The sequence below is a fragment of the Pleurodeles waltl genome, chromosome 2_2 (genome assembly GCF_031143425.1).
Source record: "Pleurodeles waltl isolate 20211129_DDA chromosome 2_2, aPleWal1.hap1.20221129, whole genome shotgun sequence".
NCBI lineage: Eukaryota > Metazoa > Chordata > Amphibia > Caudata > Salamandridae > Pleurodeles > Pleurodeles waltl.
Genome location: NC_090439.1, coordinates 488,685,241 through 488,709,057, shown reverse-complemented (window position 1 = coordinate 488,709,057; position 23,817 = coordinate 488,685,241).

Sequence of the window (23,817 nt, the reverse complement as noted above, 5' to 3'; positions counted from 1 at the left end):
CTTTGGATGAAACAATTGGGCTCTTTATGAACACAGCGGTCTAGACCGCCATGCCGGCGGTGGCGGAAATTACCGCCACTGGCATGGCGGTCTTGACCGCCACATAATGAACACAGGGAGGACCGCCACAGGTGGCGCTCCACCACCGCCAGGCTACCACCGAAAGGCAGCCTGACAATGGTGGAATTCTTCATCCGACAGGGCAGTGCTGTAAGCAGTTCTGCCCTCCGGGAAAATAACCTGTGTTCCACCAGCCAGGTGGAAGGGGTGCTCCGGGGCTCCCCTGGGGCCACTTCACTCCCCATGCATTAGGCATTGGCAGTGTAGAGGCCCCCGTGCACAGCCCCATTGAGCAGGTCACTGCCACATTTACGGGCATTGATTTGAGCGATGGGTGCTGCTGCACCCACCGCACTGCGGCATTGACGACATCGGCAATGTCCTGGCCTAGCATTCCACTGGGTAGTCTTGTGTAAACACTGTTTCCGCCCGCCGGCCCAGTGGAATGTTGATTATACGTCCGGCAGGTTCTCAAAGGGGCTGGCGGTCTATGTTTAGACCTCCAGCATGAACACAGCGTGGAATCCCGCCATTTCCATAATGAGCCCTGATGTGCCCAGTAACAGTAAATCTGAGGTGAAGAAATAATAGAGATTATTCTGGGCACTCACAAGGCCGGACAGCCCATACCAGGCATCAGGTGTTCTCCTAGGAAGCGAGAAGGGTGGGGGCTGGTTTTGTAGCAGTGCAGCAGTTTTAAAAGCACTACAGAGCTCATTGCATAATGAACAGTTTTCAGGCAACAATAAAAGTGCCAAGATAGCCTCTAGTGAGTAATGTACCTGCTGGAGAAAGATGGGAGTTTTGTCTATTGGTAGTTTTTGACTCTACTAAGATAGCACAGAAGGTTAATGTCCCTGACACAAAGAACGTGTACTACACAGATCTCAGAACAGAATTTTATGTGAAATACTCAGTGGAATATTGCTTTTGGCACATTGATCCTTTTGTTACTGTGCAGCGCATAAGTTACAACCATAATCTAGCACGGTGAGCTATGAACTGCCATCAAAGAGCTGCATGCAAACCTCATGGTAGATGTTAGATAGTTATTTTTTTTTTACCGATCTGATTGCCCTAATTGTCCTAAAAAGGAGTTTGTGTAGAAATAAAGTGTTCTTACTAAAGAATACCTAACCACTGTGTTACATTCTGAATCCTGCATTTATGCTTCCTCAGACCAAGCACTCTTAAGAAATGCCTTCCAATATGGAAGACATATGAATTCTACACCTTGTAGTCCCCTTTTTCTTGTGTAACATTTTTACACACTGATTTAACCGCATATTATTCATTGTCTCTGTATGTGATATAAAGTGCTACAACACCCTACACTGGTAAAAGAGGTGCTATAAAACTAATTAAATACATGTGAGAGAGGGGCTATGGAGAGATGAGAGGCACTGTTAGAGGGTGATGGTGAGGGAATCATTCAAGAGCCCCAATACAGACTGCCGTAACCTGGATTGTAAGGTCATCATATATTAATATTTCAGAACTCTTCAGAACAATTGAATTCATAAAAAAAAATGTGTTGTAGAATGCATAATTTTTGCCATTTTTTCCCCAAATGTTCTAGAGGGAGAACTCACCAAACCCCATTGTAGTGGTAGTATCGCTGTTATGCACCCTATAGGAGCTGGTCTGACAAAATTTGGCAGGACTGCTTTGAGTTCCTAGTTTGACACTGGTCACTCATAATAGAGGCTTCAGTGTCAAGTTTACAGTGATCTGCTCAGGAACATATCTTTCTGGAGAGTACTCTGAAAGTTAAAGACCCACCTCCATACATCTGTGATTTGCAGATTCAAGGAGATATGAACAACCGGAAGTTGTGAAGACCTAGACCTTAACAATGGGAGAGTGGGAGAAGAGTTGAGTGCACCGGGGATGCTGATCCCCGGCTGTAGAGAGGTATTTCTGGAGCAAAAGGTTGAGTCGTACATTAGGAAGACTACGGTAACTTTCTACACAGCAGTCTTGTTGGTTGTCTAATTCTCCCTTCCATCCTAGTTCATACCTGTCTGTGCACTCTCCTACTTTGTTTTGCTCTCCCCTTACTGTTACTCATGGTTAGAAACTCTTAGGGGGTCATTCTGACCCTGGCGGTAGACTACCGCCAGGGCCAACGACCGCGGATGCACCGCCAACAGGCTGGCGGTGCATCCCAGGGCATTCTGACCGCGGCGGTACAGCCGCGGTCAGAAACGGAAAACCGGCGGTGTCCCGCCGGTTTCCCGCTGCCCTGAGGAATCCTCCATGGCGGTGCTGCAGGCAGCGCCGCCATGGGGATTCCGACCCCCTTACCGCCAGCCTGGTTCTGGCGGTTTTGACCGCCAGAACCTGGCTGGCGGTAACGGGTGTCGTGGGGCCCCCTAACAGGGCCCCACTAGGATTTTCAGTGTCTGCGTAGCAGACACTGAAAATCGTGACGGGTGCAACTGCACCCGTCGCACCCTTCCCACTCCGCCGGCTCCATTCGGAGCCGGCATCCTCGTGGGAAGGGGTTTCCCGCTGGGCTGGCGGGCGGCCTTCTGGCGGTCGCCCGCCAGCCCAGCGGTAAACTCAGAATTACCGCGGCGGTCTTCTGACCGCGTAGTGGTATTCTGCCGGCGTAACTTTGGCGGGCGGCCTCCGCCGCCCGCCAAAGTTAGAATCACCCCCTTAGTTTCTTCTCCACTAGAGTCTTGCAATTCGATTCCTTTTGCAGTTGTCTTGGAAACCTGAGGTATTGAACAGGTTCCTTGCTTATCTTGCACTCTTGTACATCACTATGGTAAAATACTGCCCATATTTTCATAAACACTGTGACAGCTTTGATATTATAAAGTTGTAGACATTCAATTCTGCCTTGTTTGTAATTGTTAGAAGGCTTTTATCATTGTGTGCTTCATGATTCAAGACATTACTATGTTGCATCTAGGAAAACAGATGCCCTCGTTTTTTTCTTTCTTTCTGATTCATTATTTTTTCCTATTTTCGGTAGGAGTGTTCTGCAAGACTTTCACTCTGACAAAAATTTGGGGGAAGTTGACATGATCAGCAGATCTTCTGCCCAGAATCTGGCATGTTGATTTCAAATGTAATTGAGCAGTCAGATAGGACACTTGACAATAGTGCGGTGACTGAGATTTAGGAAAATAGATTAACATGCAGCACTGAAATTTATATTTGCACATAGGGACCATCGTCATTCTAGCCAGGGCGACCCTTCTAATGACACATAGGCCCTCATTACGACCTTGGCGGGCGGCTTCTGACTGCCGGACGGCCGCTAATGCGGCCGCACTCCCCACCGCGGCCATCGGGATATCCCCGCTCGGCCGGCGGGGATCTCGGCCGCAACACAGGATCCGGCGGTGTTGCGGCTGTGCGACGGGTGCAGTTGCACCCGTCGTGCTTTTCACTGTCTGCATAGCAGACAGTGAAAAGCTGCACAGGGCCGTGGCAGGAGGCCCCTGCACTGCTCATGCCAGTGGCATGGGCAGTGCAGGGACCCCCAGGGGCCCCATGACTCCCCATACCGCCACCCTTTTCCTAGCGGTTCAAACTGCCAGGAAAAGGCTGGCGGTAGGGGTACTCGGAATCCCCTGGGCAGCGCTGCCCTGGCGGACTAAAACCGCCAGGACCACTGTGGTGGGAAACCGCCACAGTGGTAATTCCCCTGGAAGCACCGCCAGCCTGTTGGCAGTGCTTCCTCCAGAACAGCCCTGGCGGTCTTGGACCGCCATGGTTGTTATGACCCCCATAGTGGAAGTCAGACCCAGAATTCCACTAAAACCCATAGACCACCAACATCCCTCTAAATGATAGTGCAGATTTTGCTTCCTCCCCAACAAATATTTTTTCCAAAAATATCTAAAGAACTCCAGCTACCCCTTTGGTTTATTCCCTTTTCCTCACCCTAATGGTGAGCAGGTTCCCTCCTAAGGATGCCATTCAAACCTTTAATGACTAGGGCAAACAATAATGTTTAAAGATTGTAGCCTTGCAACATGTAATCCTCCAGTTTGCATCTCTCTCCCACTACTATGCAATATTTGACCTTTACAAATAGTATGTAACAGCCTAATACCGACTAAGAAAGTTGGTCAAAATTAAGTGTTAGGTTGCTAATGGTGCTTGAATGTGAATTTAAAGACAAAAGGCATTTGGACAAACAGGAACAGCCATGTTAAATAAACACTACAGATGGAAGAACAGTTACAGAAACGGGGTCTTACTACTGTCTCAAAATATCATCAATCTGAACAGTGTTTTATACATTTCTCTGAGCCCCGTAAAACAATTTCACCGTTCCTTTTTTAGGCAAGGAATGTGGGCCGTTGTCTTGGAGTTGTAAATAAGGTCCTGATAACAAATGAAGGTAGGACTCATCCTTGCATGGACCCAATGTGGGCCAGCGGGTAACGTGTCCAGATGTCCGGCATGAGGGGTGCATGATCTCTGCGTCTTACTGTGCGTGCTGTGTTCTGATTGGCTGATTGTTCCTAACTTCATTTGGTATCTGATTTTAAGGTGTTTGGGAATGCGTGCACCACTTTGGCCATGTGTGTTTCATCAGAGCAAATGTCTTGGGACCACTGTGGTGTAGCTGCGCCTGCCTGGGGGATTGATCTGAGTTTCCTGTTTGTACGTTTGTCCGCCAGCTACATGCCACTCCACTTGTGACCTGTCAGTAACTCCAGGCCTAGGTCTCAGAGCCTGCCTGACCACATATTTCTGCATCTGGGTTGATGGAGAGTTAATGCCAGATTCATTTGACAATAGTGATGAGATTTTGTTAATTATACGACTGTATCATTGCATACATCAACATCGACTTTTTCAATATTAACACTCCCTCCTCTAGTTGAATTTTCAAGTACACCATCTAACCCATACTTCATGATGGTCACATTGTTGTTGTCTACTTCCCTAGTTACTTGCATTCTACCCAACTTGAGGACTGCATTTTTACAGCAGGGACCCCCCAGATGCAGGAAACCACACAGAAACAATAACAATAAGAAAAAAGGCAACAAGGATGTACACTGGTCGGTCAGCCACTGAAGTAGCCAGGAGAACCAGTTTGTGAAACACTCTTGCTCAGGGGCACCTCCCTACTCAAGCATGTCTCTTTGTAAATGGAGCAATGCTTGGATGGTAAGAGTCAGAGTCCCATTGTTCATGTCAGGTCTAAACATGCAGCAGGATGCACCTATCTTGGTGCACACCCCTCCTTCCATTACAGTGATTAAGTCCAACACATACCGATATTGCATCACCATGAGGCGGATGTCACTCAGTTCTTCCTTGATCGAATTAAGGACAAGCTCAGTGCTCTTCATCATCTTGAACATTTTCCACCTGGTTATTTGGAACCTGGTGCTTTTGTCTGCAAGATTAGGAAGTGTATGGACCCTCCAGCTGATACTTGAGTAACAGACATCCGTCTGAATTCTTCTGGAATATTCTTGTATTGAGCCCAGTTAATATAATCAGCAGTTCTTTTTTCTCGATCCTGATGCAACAAAGTAGTCTTCTTCTGTTAGACTTTTCATCCTTGCCATGGTTTCTCCTAACTTTTTGCCTCTGTTTCCCAGGTTGTTGATGTGTGCTGGACTCTGTTTCTGCTGATTTAGTTACTCTGGGTACTTTACCACTGCCATCCAGTGCTAAAGTGCAAGTGCTCCTGTATAAAATGTGTATGTAATTGGCTTACCATGATTGGCATATTTGATTTACTGGTAAGTCTCTAGTAAAGTGCACTAGAGGTGCCCAGGGCCTGTAAATCCAATGCTGCTAGTGGGCCTGCAGCACTGGTTGTGCCACCCACATTAGTAGCCTGTAAACATGGCTCAGACCTGCCACTGCAGTGTCTGTGTGTGCAGTTTTAAACTGCCAATTCAACTTGGCAAGTGCACCCAGTTCCCAGGCCTAAACCTTCCCTTTTCTTAGATGTAAGACACCCCTAAGGTAGGCCCTAGTTAGCCCCATGGGCAGGGTGCAGTGTATGTTTAAGGCAGTACATATACTTATGTGTTTTATATGTCCTGGCAGTAAAATACTGCCAAATTCGATTTTCACTGTTGCAAGGTATATCTCTCTCATAGGTTAACATGGGGACTGCCTTTAAAAATGATTAAAGCATAGATTCCCTTTGGGAGCAGATAAACATGTGGAGTTTGGGGTCTCTGAGCTCACAATTTTAAAATACATCTTTTAATAAAGTTGGTTTTAAGATTGTGTGTTTGAAAATGCCACTTTTAGAAAGTAGCCATTTTCTTGCTTAAACCATTTCTGTGACTCTGCCTGTTTGCGGATTCCCTGTCTGGGTCAATTTAACAGTTGGGCTGTTTGCACCTCTCTCTAGACAGTGCCACAAATTGAGTTGGGGTGTAGTCTGCATTTCCTGATGAGCCATCTGTGCTAGGAGGGAGGGGAGAAGTGACCTCACACAATGCAGTCTCCAACCCCCTGGTGTGCGTCTGGGGCCTAGCCTGGGCAAGGCAGGATTTCACAAACAAGAGATACTTTCCTTTAAAGTAAGCCTACTTTAAAGGGCAAAATGGGTATAAGAAGGGCACCCAAAACCACAGACTTTAGATCACTTCTGGACATCAAGAGGAACCTCTGCCTGGAGAAGAGCTGAAGAGCTGAGGAGAAGTACTGCCCTGCCTGAGACTGTGCTTTGTGGAGCTATCCTGCAGATGCTGCTTCTGCCTGTGCAAGAGGACAAAGACTTGACTTTGTGTGCCTTCCTGCTTGTGAAGAAATCTCCAAGGGCTTGTCCTGAGCTTGCCTTCTGTTGCTGAAGTCTCAGGCCATCAAAGACTTCTCCTGCCAGCACTTGGACTCTCTGCTGAGACTCCTGCCCTGCCAAGTGGTGCCCTATCCAGTTCCTGGGGCCTTGTAAGGTGAGGCCGGCAGTCCAAGACTGAAAATTGACGCACAGAGCACCGTGCGGGGAAAAATTTGACACACCTTCTGAGATGTGGCTGAAAAAAATGTGCCGCCAGCTTCACGGCAGAAATCGACGCTCCACTGGCATTGTGACTGGAAAATCGATGCAGGAGCTGGAGGAACGATGAACAACACCCACTGATGGAGGCTGTTAACGTCGCAACCCACATTGCGTGGTTTTGCTGATACCGTGCAGCAGGATTTTTGACGCAAACGTTACAGGTTGCAGAAAAACAATGCAACGCCTGCCCGGACCTAAGTGCTGCCCGGATCAATGCATCGCTATCCTGCCGGGAAGAAAAACAACACACGCCGACCCGAGAAGGAGAAATGATGCACGGTCTAACTTGCGAGTGAGAAATCGACACACTGCTTACCTTTTTCGATGAACACTCACCCATGCGTGTTATTTTGATGCTACCCAGGTACAATGCTAACTGTGTTTTACCTGTTTTCTCAAGGATTTAGGACTCTTTTTGCTTTTTAATTAATAACTTGACTTTCTGTATGTTGGATTTTTGTCGTTTTAATCTTGTTTTGTTTAGATAAAAATTGTCTATTTTTCTAAGCCTGTGTGGTGTCATTTTGTAGTGTTTTCACTGAATTACTGTGTGTGTTGGTACAAATACTTTACACCTAAAACTCTGAAGTTAAGCCTGCCTGCTCATGCCAAGCTGCCAAGGGGGTGAGCAGGGGTTTCTCCTTCACCCTGACTAGATTGAGGGTCTTTGCTTGGACAGGGAGTAACCTGACTGCCAACCAAAGACCCCACTTCTAACATCTTCTGTAGCGGGTATTGGTACAACTCTGACACATTGGGGTTGGGTGTGTATGGTGATCAGGGAGCAGAGGCCACACCATCTGGGGAACAGATGAGTGTAGGTAAACTCACTGTATTGTCAGTGAGTGTTCATCAGAGTGGAGGTGCCCCATTGCATGTCCTGAATGTGCAGGAATTGTGCCACAATTCTTATTTGTTCCCAGGGGGATTGCTTCTTTTGGTCTGAAACACAAGGAATACAGCATACGTTTCCATACAATTAGGAGCTGCCCCTTCCCAGATACCTATGTATACCTATCTAACTCAGTATCCCTGATTTCCTGACTAGAGCTATCTATGCTGTTACTCGACCCTCCCCTACGGGACTCATTTTCCTTCATATCATTGGGGTGGATTGCCTTACAATGGAACTCCATGTCTGGGGTCCATTTTTATTAAAGAAGACAGCCCCAGATATGCTAAAGCCCTCCCCGGGACCACAGACGGAAGAAGGGGCATATGTGTTTGTGCATTAGTTTGGTAGTTTTGCTACCTCCAAGGATCTCTTTTCTGAAAAATCTTGGGGCCAAACAGTATCCTCCAATATGGTGTCCTTCTGGAGCATCCTATCTAGCTCAGTTTTGGTTCAGTGAAAAGATACAGTGCTGTGGGATTGGCCTTGTAGCGGGTCAAATTTACTACTACTCTATGGGGTTCTACTCTGTTGGGTTGCATCTGCTGGGTAGTATCTGGCCCTAATCCCACATAGGTGGAGAAGCATTTTGCTTTTTCAGGGGCTACCTCTTGGGACAAGTAAAGCCTGTCTGCACCTACTGCATACAATATCAGCGAACAGACGTAACATGACCTGGCTGATGTCTTGGAACCACGAGGATCATTTGCTGATACAATGTGAAAGAGGATGCTGTGTAGTGCATGTGGAATGCTGGTGTTGTGATCAGTGGAATTATAAGATACATGGGAGAGGTCCCTATGCAAGTTTGGTGATATTTTCTGGGTGAACTCCAGTTGAGTAGGCAGTTAATTGGCAATTAATAGATGTGGTGATGGACTCCCTTTTCTCTGGCAGCCCCCTCTCCTTTGGACCACATGTTTAAAACATTGAGGGAAAGGAGGAGGCAAAATATTGCTGCATGTAAAGTCCAGTGCAAGGCCAAGAACTCATTGAAATTTGCCCAAATGATGGTAATGGACTGAGATTGCTGGTTGTTCTGGTGCACCTCCCTCAAATGACATGGCACCATGTGGTGCTTTGCAATCTGTCAGGCTTCATGCTTGTGCTGTGGAGGTTATGGGGGTGTTCACTATCCCAAGTGAATGGGAAGCCTGCCTCCTGACACTGGAGGAGAACTTCATTTTGGAACTAGAGGCTGTTAGCTTTCTGGGGGGGGGGGGTGTTAGGACCACACACCATAAAGGAATCTTGGTCCCAGGCCAGGTGTCCGAGAATGGGGACTTTTTTACTTGGTGACTGGAACTTGTCCCAATTGACTTGTGGATGCGGGGACATAGGTGCCTGTTTTCAAGCACTGGTTGGGGAGCTACCCTGCCCCCTTGTCAAACTTCCCTCCTCCTGGGGTGACTAGCCAACTCGCCCTGGGGGATCAGCAGCAGAGTGGGGCCTAGGATCCCCCAGGCATGCTGAATGGCTGACTCTAGTGAGGATACCAGATTGACAAAACACATACAGTATCACTGAGCTTCCTGAACACAGGTAAAGGCTTGAATCCCTAATGTTGTTTCGTTGGTCCTTCTTTTATGCTTTAGAGCAGCAAATTTTGAGCTGTGCATGAAATGGATAGTTCGCATTGGGGGTTTTAACTTACTGTACAGTTGGGGTCTGCATTTGTGTGAAGGCATTACTTCCCCATACAGTTACCCCTCTCCGCCATGGCTGTTGCCCAAGTCCTTATTGGGCTGGGTTTCGTCTGTGGTTGCTGTTGCAACATGTTTGTCCAACTACCTGAACCCTGTTGCGGTGGGGTGGCAATGGCGGACTTCTCTGCGGCTGAATGTAAGGTACATTCACATTTCCCTAGGCTTCATTTTGGGGAGAGAGATTTGTGGGGACTAGCCATAGCTTATTGGCCTCTGTTTGTGATATGCCTTTAACCAGCCTCTGTCAGCCATGTGTCCCATTTTGTAGCAATGGTAACATTTCCCAAGGTCTGGCTGCTGCCAAACTTCCTGGTTTTAGCTACTGTAGCTAGGTTGAAACCCTTTAGGGTTTGGCAGTGGTGCTCCCTTCAGAACTGGTGCCATTTTAATGTTTGCAGCCAATGCAGCCCTCTCGATGGCGGTCTTTTTTAATTTGTGTTGAACCAACTTAGTGGTGTCCCTTTCGGCCTGCTCCTGTCTTTCCATGTCCTTTTCTTGTTTCCTTTGGTGATAGTGTAATATGTGAGCTTGTACCTCCCTCCAGTGTTTGGTGTTTAGCCTCACTATGCTGTCCAACCTGGTTTGTATTTTGGTTGGCAGCACCTATTTGAGGATAGTGTAAAGAAAAGTGACCTGGGGGCCCATATCGGTCCATGGCTGTCCTGTCTCTTGTCCCCATCTTTTCCTCATCCTTTTTAGAAAATCAGTTATGGTTTTTCTAGGTTTCGTAGTTTCTGCCATTAAACCTCCTACATCTAGGCAGTCAGGGAACATTTCCCTCAGAACCACACATATTTGGTGCCTGCGTGAATTGAATGTGTCCCCATCATGCTCTGTGGTTGTCAGCGTGATTGCTGGGATGTAGACTTGAGTGAACACTGTGTTGGTCTTCTCTCAAATAAGACTACTAATCAGACCTTTGACATCGCCTATAGCTAGGTTTATTCCTGCAGTGTTGTTCTCAAAACATGAGATCCATTTCCCCGCCACATACAAGAATGGTGACAATTTGGTCCTCAGCCCTCCTTTATCCATCTGAGCCATTGGCATATAGATGGTTCCTGATGTCCCCCTCTGCAGTAACGGGCATATATTGCCTTTTTGTAGCTCTACTGGTTTCTCCCTAATCTAGTGTTCCCATCTTCTTAGACAATCCTGCATGTGGGGGAAGTTCCACTTGGGATCTCCTCCATGCCAGATGCAGTCTTCTTCATCGGCCATGTCGTCTGGATCAAACAATCGCTCCTCCAGCCAGGGTCTATCGTACTGGTCTCTTTCCCCAGTTCAGTAGGCTAGCAGGTGACAAAATAGTCATGCAAAGATCTCGCCTTCCTCTCAGGCCACTATCTCTCTTAGGGCCAGTTTGTCTGCCCTGCGCATTCAGGAACAGCAGCGGATGTATTTGACGCTGCTCTCCTCGTGCACAAGTAAAGGTGCTATCTTGGTACGCCTGCGTCTAAGTCGAGTTTGCACCAGGCTACCTTGGTCTCTTATTTCCTAGTCAGCCTCACTCCTATGTTGATAATCTGGTGTGGCTCAGATCCCAGCCAAAGGCTTCTCCTCTAGTTCTGCCTCTGACTCTTCCCCAAACTATGCTCTATTCCTACCTCTGCTCTCCTCAGGTGGAGTGCTCACTGCTCTACTTTCTCGTTGTGTTTCAAGGGTGCTCTCTCTCTCTCTCTCTCCCTCCTTAGTTCACGCTGTTCCTCGTAATCCCACCTCTGTTGTCTCCTTCATTCTGAGCTATGCACCATTTATTGTTAGTCGGGACTCTCTCAAACTAGCTTTCTGTTGTTTCTTCAGCTACCTGAGCAAACCCTTTTGCCTGTCCCCTCGTCATCAGATTCCGGAGGAGTGGGGGTCCTCTGCTCACCCCCGCTAGTTGTCTCACTGTCCTGAACCACTATGAATCTCCCTGTCACTCGAATGTGTTCACCGGAACAACTGGAAGTGTGTGTTCTCCATGCCATGGGTGTTCGATGGGTTGAATGCGACGGACAGGGGGGACAAAATTCATGGAGCTCTAGTGGTGGAAAGGGGTGGCACTGGGATTGCCTGCGCCTGCTGGCCTGTTAGTCTGTGATGCCTAGACTTAACAGTTCGTTTTATGGTAGGGGTCCCTTCTGCTCCCTCGATTGCAGGATTGGTTTAACCAAATGCAGGGATAGCATTCATCGGAGAGTACCTCCATTGCTGGCGGGGAAGATGCGGACACATTGCTTGCTGACTGTGGGATAGGATTATCGGTCTAAGCCTCCTTGAAGATAGCTCATAATTCTAATAGTTCTTCTCTCCTGTCCTTCTTTTGCACTAAGTGTTCGGTCCATATGTGTGTTCTCATGTGTTTGATTATAATAGTGTCAAAGGTTCCCTCCTTTGGCCAGGGAAACGCTTGTGCCTTAGTGCGTGTGCCATTTGTGGCAAAACTTGTTAAGCTTTTTTACCTTGTATGGGGAACCTGGTTTGCATGTATTTTAGAGGCCACTTCATGAAAAGTTGGACAGTTTTTTATGGGACAGATACACTTCTAGCTTTTTTGGTTTTAGGGAATCTTAAGTTCTACTCTGGGCACAGAGAAATATATACATTGGAATTTCTAGTACTAACTATTTTACTATGATCTCACTGTTATTTTCAGATGAAAATCAACATAAACATTTAACAAACAAAAATAGCAATGCATACGTAGGGTCACAACCTAGAAGAAAGAGCAAATATTAATTCAAATGTCAGGAAATTTGTCATCAAATAGCAAACTTTACTTTGGCATTAGATAGGTATTTCGAGAAGTAGTAACACCTTCATATAGCACATTAAGACATCAACAAAACACAATACTCAAGACAAAATACACTTGTATTAATTTACCAACAATTTCAAAGTTACACCAATTTTCAATCTTAATAAAGAAAAAAACTGACAGAGAAAAAATTATGATTTTGTCAAAAATACCTTTGCCTGCTCCTAGCGCAAGCTGTCCTGTGACGAGGGGAAGCTCTGCGTGGTAAAAGGGAACTAAGTGAGCTTGATGGTCTGTCAATATTGGCTACGTAACAAAGATAATAGCAATTTATGCAGATAAATGGAATAACTCACCATCCACAGGCCCTTCTTGGTCAAACACGAGCTACACCTAGTCTCCCAGATTCAAATCTTTTTCCTAATGACTGAATAACACCCTATATCACACCCAGGGGTCATGCATACCATATGTATCACACTCAGCAGCACAAATGAAAAAACACCTCTCACTTCACTCAGATACTAACAGTGTTAAGAAACCAGTAATACTGGGAAAATCCTTTTAGACTTAAAAATAAGATTGAGGTGCTGACCCTATATCACATCCAGGGCCATGCATACCATATGTGTCATGCCTAGCAGTCCAAGCAGTGAGGCTTCAAAACCCTATATTGCAACCAGGAAACAAGCGTACCATCTGTGTCACACCCAGCGGTCCAAGCAACAACAACAAAATTACACCCTTTAACACAACCAGGGGCTTGTGTACCATCTGTGTCACGTCCAGCAGTCTAAGTGATAAGGTCTCAACCCCTTATCACATCCATTGGACAAGCGTACCATCTGTGTCATGCCCAACATTCCAAGCAACATTCAACTTCACTAGCATGTTATCAAAAAAGGTGACTTCAGTGGGGACACCTCCGAGGCTGCCTTGTGACTACTCAGTTCAGACACATAAAATAGGTAACATGACACATTTCTGTCAGTGGCAGGGTGCCCAGGTTACATTTTTATGCTTCTTCCTAGTTTGCCATATGCCAAATGCTGGGTGTAAGGCTCTGATGTAGTCTCTTACCCTTCTGATGGTGCTTCGGGACAGACACCCCGCAGATTCAGCAGAACGTCCAATCAATTGCGGCATCTACTCACCTTTCCTTGTTGTGCAAATGTGAATCCAGGCACGGCGCCCTTCCTTAGTTTGCAGTCAGGTCCAAAGTACAAATCAACTCCTGGCTCGCTCACCAAAATGCTGCTCGAATGTGAATTTACCGTGAAAAAACAAAAGACAAGAGGCGTTTGGCAAAACAGAACAATTGGTTTAATTAAACACTACTGCCTGGAGAACAGTTACAGAAATGGGGTCTGAGGACTGTATCAAGGTACAATCGACCTGATGTGAGTTTTATGCATTTCTATGAGCACCATAAAACAACTTCAGAATTCCTTTTTAGGTAAGGAATGTGGGCTGTTGTCTTGGATTCATAAACATGATAATAAATACAGGTGAGCCTCAACTTGTGTGGACACAATGTGGCCAGTGGTAACGTGCCCAGCTGTCCAGCATGAGGGGTGTGTGATCTCTGTGTGTTAATGTGTGTGCTGTGTTCTGATTGGCTGATTATTTCTAACTTCATATGGCATGTGACTTTATGGTGTTTTGGGAATGTGGGCCCACCCCCTGCCATGTGTGCTTTATTGGGACCAAATTTCTGGTAACATTGTGGTGCTGCTGCGCCTATCTGTGGAATTGATCCTTTCCTATTTACATGTTTGTCTGCTGGTTGCATGTCACCCCACCGGTGACCTCAGGCCTAGATCTCAGAGCCTGCCTAACTATGTATTTCTACTACGGGGTTAATGGAGAGTTCATGACACAGGAATTCGACAATAGTGATGTGATTTCATCCTTATGTATGACTGTATCATATTGACATTGACTTTTTCACTATTAACACTAAGCTGGCAAAAGCTGCATTGATCCCAATGTATCAAGTTGTGACAACCTTCTACAGCCTTACGGTCAACATCTTGCTGAATGCCTTGGAATCACAATTTGAAATTACATGGATTCTAATTCAGATGAGCCATCATGGCTTCTTATATGGACAGATGTAAAATACTCAGTCCAATAGCCCCCTTAAGCATTTGCAATAGTTTTTCTGATAAGTACTCAAATGCCTTTTAAATTTCTACCAGGAAATTTTCACTCTGATGGTTGAAATTTAAAAAATGTTTATAATGTCAAATAAGACCTCTTCTCTCTCTAATGGCTCTTTATCTTCTCCCCTTTGTTCCCTAGTAAGTCTGAGCAATCAAATCTGTCGCAAAAGCTTGTCTGTCTATTATTCACCCAAACATGGGCTGTGTGTAGCATTTCTGTAAGTCAGGTTGACTGCGTGCCTTGTGTCTCTTACTATATAATCTGTCCATGTAAGTCTCTAAATTACTTCACTTTTCCTGAGTCTTATCAAGACTGCTCTTCTCTTTGAATAACTCCAGTATCATACTGAAAAGTAAATTGATTTTTAAACATTATGATTTTGGCTTCATATTTTTTAAAGTCTTCACCAATACCTTTGTAGAGTGTACAAGATAACCTCCAATTGCCACCCAAAGTTCCTGGAATCTTGGCACAACCCAAAGTGGTTTTATCTCAGGTTCTCTGTCTCGTCTATTTCAGATATCTCATAGACCTGGTAAATGCCTTATATCAAAGTTATGAAGCCTCTTGTCCCCATCCCCAATAGCAAGATATAGGGCAAGATTCACAAAACCCTAGCGCCATTTTTAAAAATGACGATTTGGTACTTCTAAGTGTACTGCATTCTGCAGCACACATAGAAGTGCCAAATTGCCACTGTAGATTGTTTATCTGCTGGAAGGGACACCTGCACATAAACAATCATTCCCTGCAACACACACACTCTTGCACTATGGTGCAAGGGTGCCTGAATTGGCAGCTAAATTTAGCACCAGCGCAGGGGGAAACATGAGGTGCGCCGTATTTTTGTAAGTATGGTGCATCCCAGCTTTTCATAAGTGGCACAGCGCTGCAAAATTGGTCGCAGCGCGCACTGCACCACTTTTTTGTAAATCTGTGCCAATGTTTCCTGTTAGAGCTTTCACCTACAGCATATTTTCTGGCCAGCCTCAAGAAAGCCTGTTCCATACAACATCAGCTATCTGTCAACAGCTGTGATTCAGCTCCTTCCTATCAACAGCTTTGCTTCAAACCACCTTCTTCTGTCAATATCTTGGAAGGAACGTCCACGCTGAGTAACTGTTACTTACACACACCCGCATACACACATATATTGCTCTTTTTTCTGAAAAACATCAACCATCAGAGCAACCTTTGCTTCTATAATTCCAACTATAAACGTATTCTAGCTCAACCTAACATAAATGTACTGCTGTGTTGGGTGAATTAACAGATCTTAAACGTTCTTATTTAAGTGGTCCTTAATCCACTCAAAACATAGTATGAATCACCAGGAATCAGTGTGAGAGAAAATGACAATGCTGGGTTTCACGGATGTTTACAAAACGTACATAAACCCATTACTGTGAAAGGAGCTGAGATGACTCACCCGTTTGAATCTATGAAGGGCAAAGAGAGTGTTCGGCACTTGTTGCCATGTGTTAAAGATGAGAAGACGAGGAAAGAACCAAAGAACAAACAAAAGAGAAATAAGGCGGGGGTAGTTAGGAAGCAATGCCACACCACTCACGATAATCGTTTCCAGCCCTGTGCTCTCAGCTATCAGTCAATACTGGGAGCTGTATTCTTTATTCAGTAAAATCAGACTGACACATCTGTAAAGGAGAAGGAGAATTAATTGATAGCTATATGATGAAGATAAATCATGTGAACAGCTGGGAACTAGAGGGGTCCGAGTTAGAAGTGTCATTAAAAGAGATTCTGTTCAATGTATTTTGTAAACATGAAGTGCAAAGTAGTTGTACGAAGAGAAGGGGAAATGGTTCCAGATTCTGGTGCCTCAGCCAGAGAATGATTGAGCTGCAGTGTGCTGTTTGTGAATGACAGAGATTCTAAAAAGAGAGATTCAATGCTTTAGAAATCTTAAGCCTTCTGTGTCTTTCAGCTTTTTATCAGGTATTATGGAATACCAGTGGATATTACGTTATCAGAGATTCAGGCCCATATTTATACTTTTTGACGCAAACCAGCGCGGCACTGGTTTGCGTCCAAAAATTTACCGCTGGCTCACGCCATTCCTATGCACCAGGCAGGCGTCTTATTTAAGGATTGACGTTAGCCGGCGCTGCGGGCTGGTCAGAGTAAAAAAAGATGACTCAACCCAGGGGAAAATGGGGGCTGTGCATCAAAAAATGGTGCAAGTCAGGTTTGAGTAAAAAATCATGGCTCAGACCGGACTTGCGCCATTTTATGATGCACAACCCCCATTGAAATGACTCCTGTCCCCTGGGCATGGTCTTTGGGCACAGAGGCATGTAGGGGGGCCCAAATTAGGCCCCCCTATGCCACTTAAAAAAAATAAAAAAAGATACTTACCCCAACTTACCTGTACCTACCTGGGATGGGTCCCCCATCCATGGGTGTCCTCCAGGGGTAGGTGAGGGTGGCAGGGGGTGTCCCTGGGGACAGAGAAGGGCACCTCTGGACTGTTTCCATGGTCAGAGACCATGGAAGTGAGCCCATAGGTCCCTTAGAGCCTGCCCTCACCCAGATGTTAAAAAATGGCGCACATCAGGCTGTGCACCATTTTTTGAGGCCTGCCCCCTCCTGTGCGTCAAAATGACACAGGAGTATAAATAAGGCACACAGGCCTTAAAGTAATTTTTTTGGCGGGAACGCCTACCTTGCATGTCATTAACGCAAGGCGATTTCCCGCATCCAAAAAATGACACGCACAGAGGATTTTTGACGTCCGCGAGGTCGGGCGTCAAAGTATAAATATGGGGCAAGATTTGCGCTGAATGTGCGTCAAAAACCTTTACGCACATTCGGCGCAAACAGAGTATAAATATGCCCCTCAGTATTTCTGTTGAAAGGGTTGCCTTAGTCCAATCTGGAGAAGATAGAAGATTGAACAGCAGTCTTCAGTTCTTGTCCATAAATAAAGTACCTACCATTATGTAGAATTTAAATCGAGCCACGTCATCTGTTTGGGACGGAAAAGTTAGGAATTTATTTAGGATTTGGTGGAAAATCGGCTTGCTGTGACCTTGATCACCCTATAGTTCTGCCACCTTATTTAAGAGCTGGAGGAGCAACAATGACATCTCAGATTAGGTAAAAGAGGAGTTAGTGTCTAGAGAAGAGATTGAAACATGTAGAAGTATAGAAAAGAGTGCATGGAAACAGGAGAATGGAGAGATACATTGTCCGTATTTAATGTCGTTTTTAACAGGCCAGTTTGTTGTGGTGGGAGTGTTGTATTGCAATCCTGCTACCAAGTATAACATAAGGTGAGGGATATATGATGTCAGAAGGTGTTTGTAAAATATGAAAGAAGATGATAGACAAAGGGAAAGGAGTATTTAGGAACATTGTAAAGCAGTGAAAGGAGTTAGTGAGCGGATTTACTTTGAAACTTGTCGAGTGGAGGTAGAAGTGAATTGTTTAAAGATTGTTATCAACAACTTAGACTACAATATGCCCTTGTTAATATTGGATATATTTAAATCAGCTTTCAGAGGTGGCGAGGGAGGGGGGTGTGTTTAGTCCGTAAGGAATTGTTATTTTCCTTGATGCATTAAGGTGTTCGTTTAGAATGCCTGGCTAGACCTCAGAATCATTAGAAATAAAATGGTCAATCCTAAGGCATATCAAGCAAATGCAGTGGTATTTATCAGTGATGAGAGTCAGGGTTTCTTCAGTAAGCAGGTGTTTAAGAGTTTAGAAGTACATCTGTGAAATGTTAGAGGCAGTAGCTAATTCTCAAGGAGCAAAGAGTTTGATTAAGAGATCCTGTGTCACATGTTTGATCCGCAGTCTATCTGAGAACCACAACCAAGCCGTGTACCCTGTTAGGGCTAACACCCTTGGGTGGTAGTCCCTCAAACCTTTTGGCCTCACCCCTCCTGTTTTTCAGAATTAGCTTTTGATTGCTGTAGGAGTTTGTGCACTTAACCAATGCTAAAGTGTCTGTGCACTCTCCCTAAAACAGGATGCAATTGTCCTGCACCTAATTGGCATACTTAATGTATGTGCAAGGCCCTATTAAATAGTGTTAGATGTTCCCAGAGCCTTTTAGTTAAATGCTACTAGTGGGTCTGCAGCACTTGTGCCATCCACTGATATAGCCTTTTAAAACATGTTTCAGGCCTGCTACTGCAGACTGTAGTTCAGTTTTAAACTGCCATTTCGAGCTGGCAAAGTAACCTATTGCCAGGCCTGAGCCTTCTTTTTTAATATTTATAAGTCACCCCTAAGAAAGGCCCTAAAGGCTTATAGGGCATGGCGCATTTTATTTAAAAGTAGGACATGTGGGTTTAAGTTGTAAATGTCCTGGTAATGAAAAACCCAAAACATTGTTTTCACTATTGCAAGGACAATCTCTCCCATAGGATAACAATAGGTTACCTTAATACACAGAATAAGTGCTAACTTTAGTTTTGTGTAAGATGGGTAAATTATGTTTACTCTCAAAAGAATTATAATTTAAAACCATCTTTCTTGGTAACGTAAGATTTAAGTCACACTTCTGAAAATGCTACTTTTAGAAAGTTAGTATTTATTTGTCCTAATCATTTGTGCCATCTATCAGTATCCTGCGTTGCATGAGTGCGATTAGCTTACCTGTTGGCTTTTGTGTATCCTTCCCGGACAGTGAGACAGAGGTGGACTTGGTGCTGGCGGAATGGGCCTTCCTGTCATAATGATTAGAGCAGAGTTGTGTCCTGCCCCACTGTCAGTTTACACTTTAACCAGATCATGAACAAAATTAATGCCTGACCAATATGATAAATATATTTTATTATTACTCATTTGATTTTACAATTCAGTCTTCAGATTCTATCTTCCTCATGTAAAGTTCAGTCCATATTTAATTTTGTGGAAGACTTTCTCATGTTCGTCCTGCTCTTGCCTCCCCAGGTAGTCTTGTCTCCTCCCTGGCCAGTGCTCTCGGAAAGAAAGCCACAGGTAAGTGTTCTGGTTTTCCTATCTTTCTCTGTTTTATTCTATTTGTGTTTACTCTCTCTTTTTATTATTTATAATGTCATTCTTTCATCTACCTCTGTTTCTATGTTTCTCCTCTAGAGTCTGATGTTCAGTTCTAACTTATGTGTAGTCCTTGGACCTTTTTACTTATGCCCTTCTTTCATCCTTCTGTGTTTTTTGGTGGCTTCAAATCATGATTTGACTACAAAAATAATTTCAGACCCAAATGAAAAGGTTGCATGTTAGGGCATATAAATGTAAGTATGGTAACCCAACTGATTTCTTCCTTATCGCTCAACTTTCAATTTACGTAGACCCCAGTGACACCTTCTACCCTTGCATGTACCTGACTTAGCTATTCTCTTACTGGAGCATGGAGGGCTCAGGTATTTTTCTGGCAGGGTGTGTCTTGAAGTTCCCAACCCACTGTCTGAGAGTTTTGAGAGGTCTGGGTCGGTTGACATCAGTGATTTGAACTTGATGGCCTCATTGTCGGATGGTTCCTCCCTTACATTAGCACGACAACATTTGGGTGCTCCACTTTCGTTTGTTGTCCCACGCTCCTCAGATGTTGGATTTTCTCTGTTGCATGTACTTTCGGTGTCATCTCTGTAACCCCAATGTGTGTCTGTCTTCTACCCCTCTTGTATTTCCTTGAGTTCTTGTCTTCCAATATTTACTCAAATTCCCTGTAAAATGTCTCTCTTTTGTCTCTACTGTGCCTTCCTATACATTCATTTTCCCCTGTGTATCTTGTTTTTCAATTGGTTCCTATTCTTCTTTTGGAAATGCAGATGCTGCAGTGAACAATCTGAGGAATTCTGGTAAGTCCTCTATTTTTCTTTCTAAATCCTAGGACGCCAGATTTTGATACACCACCTCCCCTAGCTTTTTCCGACTGGGGACAGAAAGGAGTTTAAAGAGTTAATTGACATTGTCCTGTTCGTTACCCTTTTAATGGCATATTTCAAACTTAAAGGGTTGAAGGGATAAGATCCACTGTAGGACTCTAGAATTGTTTCCTTTATTCCAGCTTAACTAGGTTAATGGAGCATGATCAGTATACAGAACAAAAGGCCATCCCTCTAACTAATAACTGACTTTATCAATTGCCTATTTAATGGTCAAACAATCTTTCTCAATTTTAGGGTATGACATCTCCCTTCGAAACAACTTATGACTAATGAAGTTACCTGATACAGTTCCCCCGCGCTGTCCAATCAGGAGGTCTCCCACCTACACTGTTTCTTTGCATTTTCTTCTTTTGCCTGATTATATCTGCATGTTTGCCTTTGTCTTTGTTTGCCATTTGTAACTCCCTGTTGCCTCTATTGCAATACCCTATTAGTGCTAATCATAACTACCTGCTTACTCTTTTAGCCTCCTTGTACTGCCTTGTTAGCCTGTTGCATAGTCTTTGTATTTTCCTGTATTACCAGTATTTGAGTTTGCCTGTTGCCACTCACCACTTTCACCACTGTTCTTTTTTGATTGTTTAATTCTTGCTGGTCACTTTTTCCCACCCAATATCGCTGCCTCATATATGCCCTGCCCACCATCCAGGACCTGCTTAATGGAGGTCTCAGCCTCACCCCATTGAGCAGGCCCCGGATCCAGCTGCCCCCTTGCTCCATGCCCAGCCGGTCTCCTGCCTCTGCTGTTTCTTTACTTTTTCTCCTTTTGCATAATTGCATCTGCCTGTTTGCCTTTCTCTTTGTTTGCCCCTGTTTCCCTCTTAACTCCCTTGTTCCCTTTATTGTAAACCCATGTTAGCCTTAACGGCTTTTGTTTACCCACTGTTTGCCTTTTGTAACTCCCTCGTTATCTCTATTGGAATCCCCTGTTAGTCATAATGGTAACTGCCTGCTCAGTCTGTCAAACTCCTCGTATCAACAAACACTAAGATGGAATTGCTGTCATCCACAAAGAAAACATTCAATGCAACACTACTAAAGATGACACCACCCCGATCATGGAAAAACTCAATTTCAAGCTCCAAACTAATGGCAAATCCACCATCAAAGGCAACCTTCCGCTACAAACGCGTGAGCGCGTGTTGTCTACTCTCTTTCTTAAAACATTTTACCTTTTTAAATACTCTCTTTTAAAATCGGAGTGATAATTTTTAAACGCACCTTACATTTAATACTTTTTGGCAGTTTGTATACTCACCTAGTTTTTATTAGTTTCTGTTGCTGCTATAGGTGCCTGTCAATTTTTTGTATTTGCGCTTTGCGCAGGGGCTGTGAGGGGCTGCTCTACACCTAATTTTTACTTAATTTTTTTAACCGGGGGTCCACCGGGGTTGGTGAACCTAGCAGTAAGTTTGGGCCTGTTAGAGCCCACTTCCTGTCTACCGGCAGGGCCGCTTCCTGCTGGGCAGTGGTCTAGTTGTTTTTCTGGGGGTATTTAATGGGAGCAGCAACACGGCCGTGCCGATTAAGGTGAGCGCGTGTTGTCTACTCTCTTTCTTAAAACATTTTACCTTCTTAAATACTCTCTTTTAAAACCGGAGTGATAATTTTTAAACGCACATTACATTTAATACTTTTTGGCAGTTTTTATACTCACCTAGTTTTTATTCGTTTCTGTTGCTGCTATAGGCGCCTGTCAATTTTTTGTATTAGCGCTTTGCGCAGGGGTTGTGAGGGGCTGCTCTACACCTAATTTTTACTTATTTTTTTTCACCGGGGGTCCACCGGGGTTGGTGAACCTAGCAGTAAGTTTCGGCCTGTTAGAGCCCACTTCCTGTCTACCGGCAGGGCCGCTTCCTGCTGGGCAGCGGTCTAGTTGTTTTTCTGGGGGGATTTAATGGGAGCAGCAACACGGCCACGTAGCGGATGTGCCGCTGGCGCGCCGAAGGCACACCAAATGCAAGCCCGTCTGCGCCCATCCGTGCCAGGAGCCTCTCATCCTCGCCCAAAGAAGGCCTGCTCACCCACTCAGATATTCATAGTTTGGCAGGGAGTCCCTGCCCCCACACGTTTATGCCGGGTCAATCTGCCCCCTGGAAATGTGCATGCTGTGCATGGTCCCCGGCGAGGCCTCTAACAGTGGAGGAGCATATAGGTTTGAGGGCAGTTGGAAGTAAGTTGGATTATGCTAATAGTAAGCGTACAAGTGGCCTTAGAGACGTGGGGTCTTTTGCTCTTATTAACGCCAGATCCCTTCCCAAGCACAAATTCGAAATCAGGGAACTTATCTCCTCCCTCAACTTGGACTGCCTCTTCATAACGGAAACTTGGGCCAGGCCTGACTCGGACCCTGACTTTATTGAGGCTTCCCCCGCAGGATATTCGTATCATAGGGCAGACAGGACTACGGGCAGAAGAGGTGGATTGGCCATTATTTGTATTTCGGACCTCACTTGCACTTGGACTATTCAGAACACCATTTCAGGTGTATGTGAAACAATGGTCTTTAAACTTCTCTACGGCAATTTCGTAATCTCCGAAGGCCTCTTCATGTACCGTCCTCCTGGTCCCCTCCTTAAGTTCCTTGTGGAATGTACAGATTTACTGGAACCTATTGTTATGGCCACGAAAGCAATGATTCTTGGAGATTTCAACATTAATTTTGATGATAGGGGTAATCCGTTGGTCACTGAATTTCTCAATCTCATGGCCTCTTTGGACTGGGTTTTAAAGGAAGGTCCGGCTACTCACACAGCTGGTCATACCCTCGACTGGATTTTTACTCGTCCTGGGGAAGAATTACAGCTTACTACTGCCCCGTTAAACTGGACAGACCATTCACTTTTGATGTTTAAGTTCACTGAGAAACAATCTCCCCTCACACACACACCCCCAACTAGACCATTAAGACAATGGAAAACTATCAAGGCCAAATCCCTGGAAATGGCACTAAACCTCAGCTGGAAAGATCCTAAACTGTCTGTTTTACCGCCTCTGGCTTGCTTTAACCAGGGAATTACGCTGGCAATTGACTCATTAGCCCCTCTGAAGGTTTATGCACCACGGGTAGGCAAAAAACCCAGCCAACCTTGGTTTTCCCAGGACCTTAAAGCTCTCCAGAGGAAATATAGACAGCAGGAGCGCCGCTGGAGACATAATTCCGGTGCCAGAGAGAATTTTAATTTAAAATTAGCCTTAAATAACTATAAGGAGGCTTGCTTCAGAGCTAAAGCAGACTATTTTACGCTAAAAATTAAGAAAGCTACCAATTCTCCTAAAGAGCTATTCAGAGTTATTAATGCCCTTACTACCCCCCTCTGTACAACTAAGCTGGAGAACTCTCA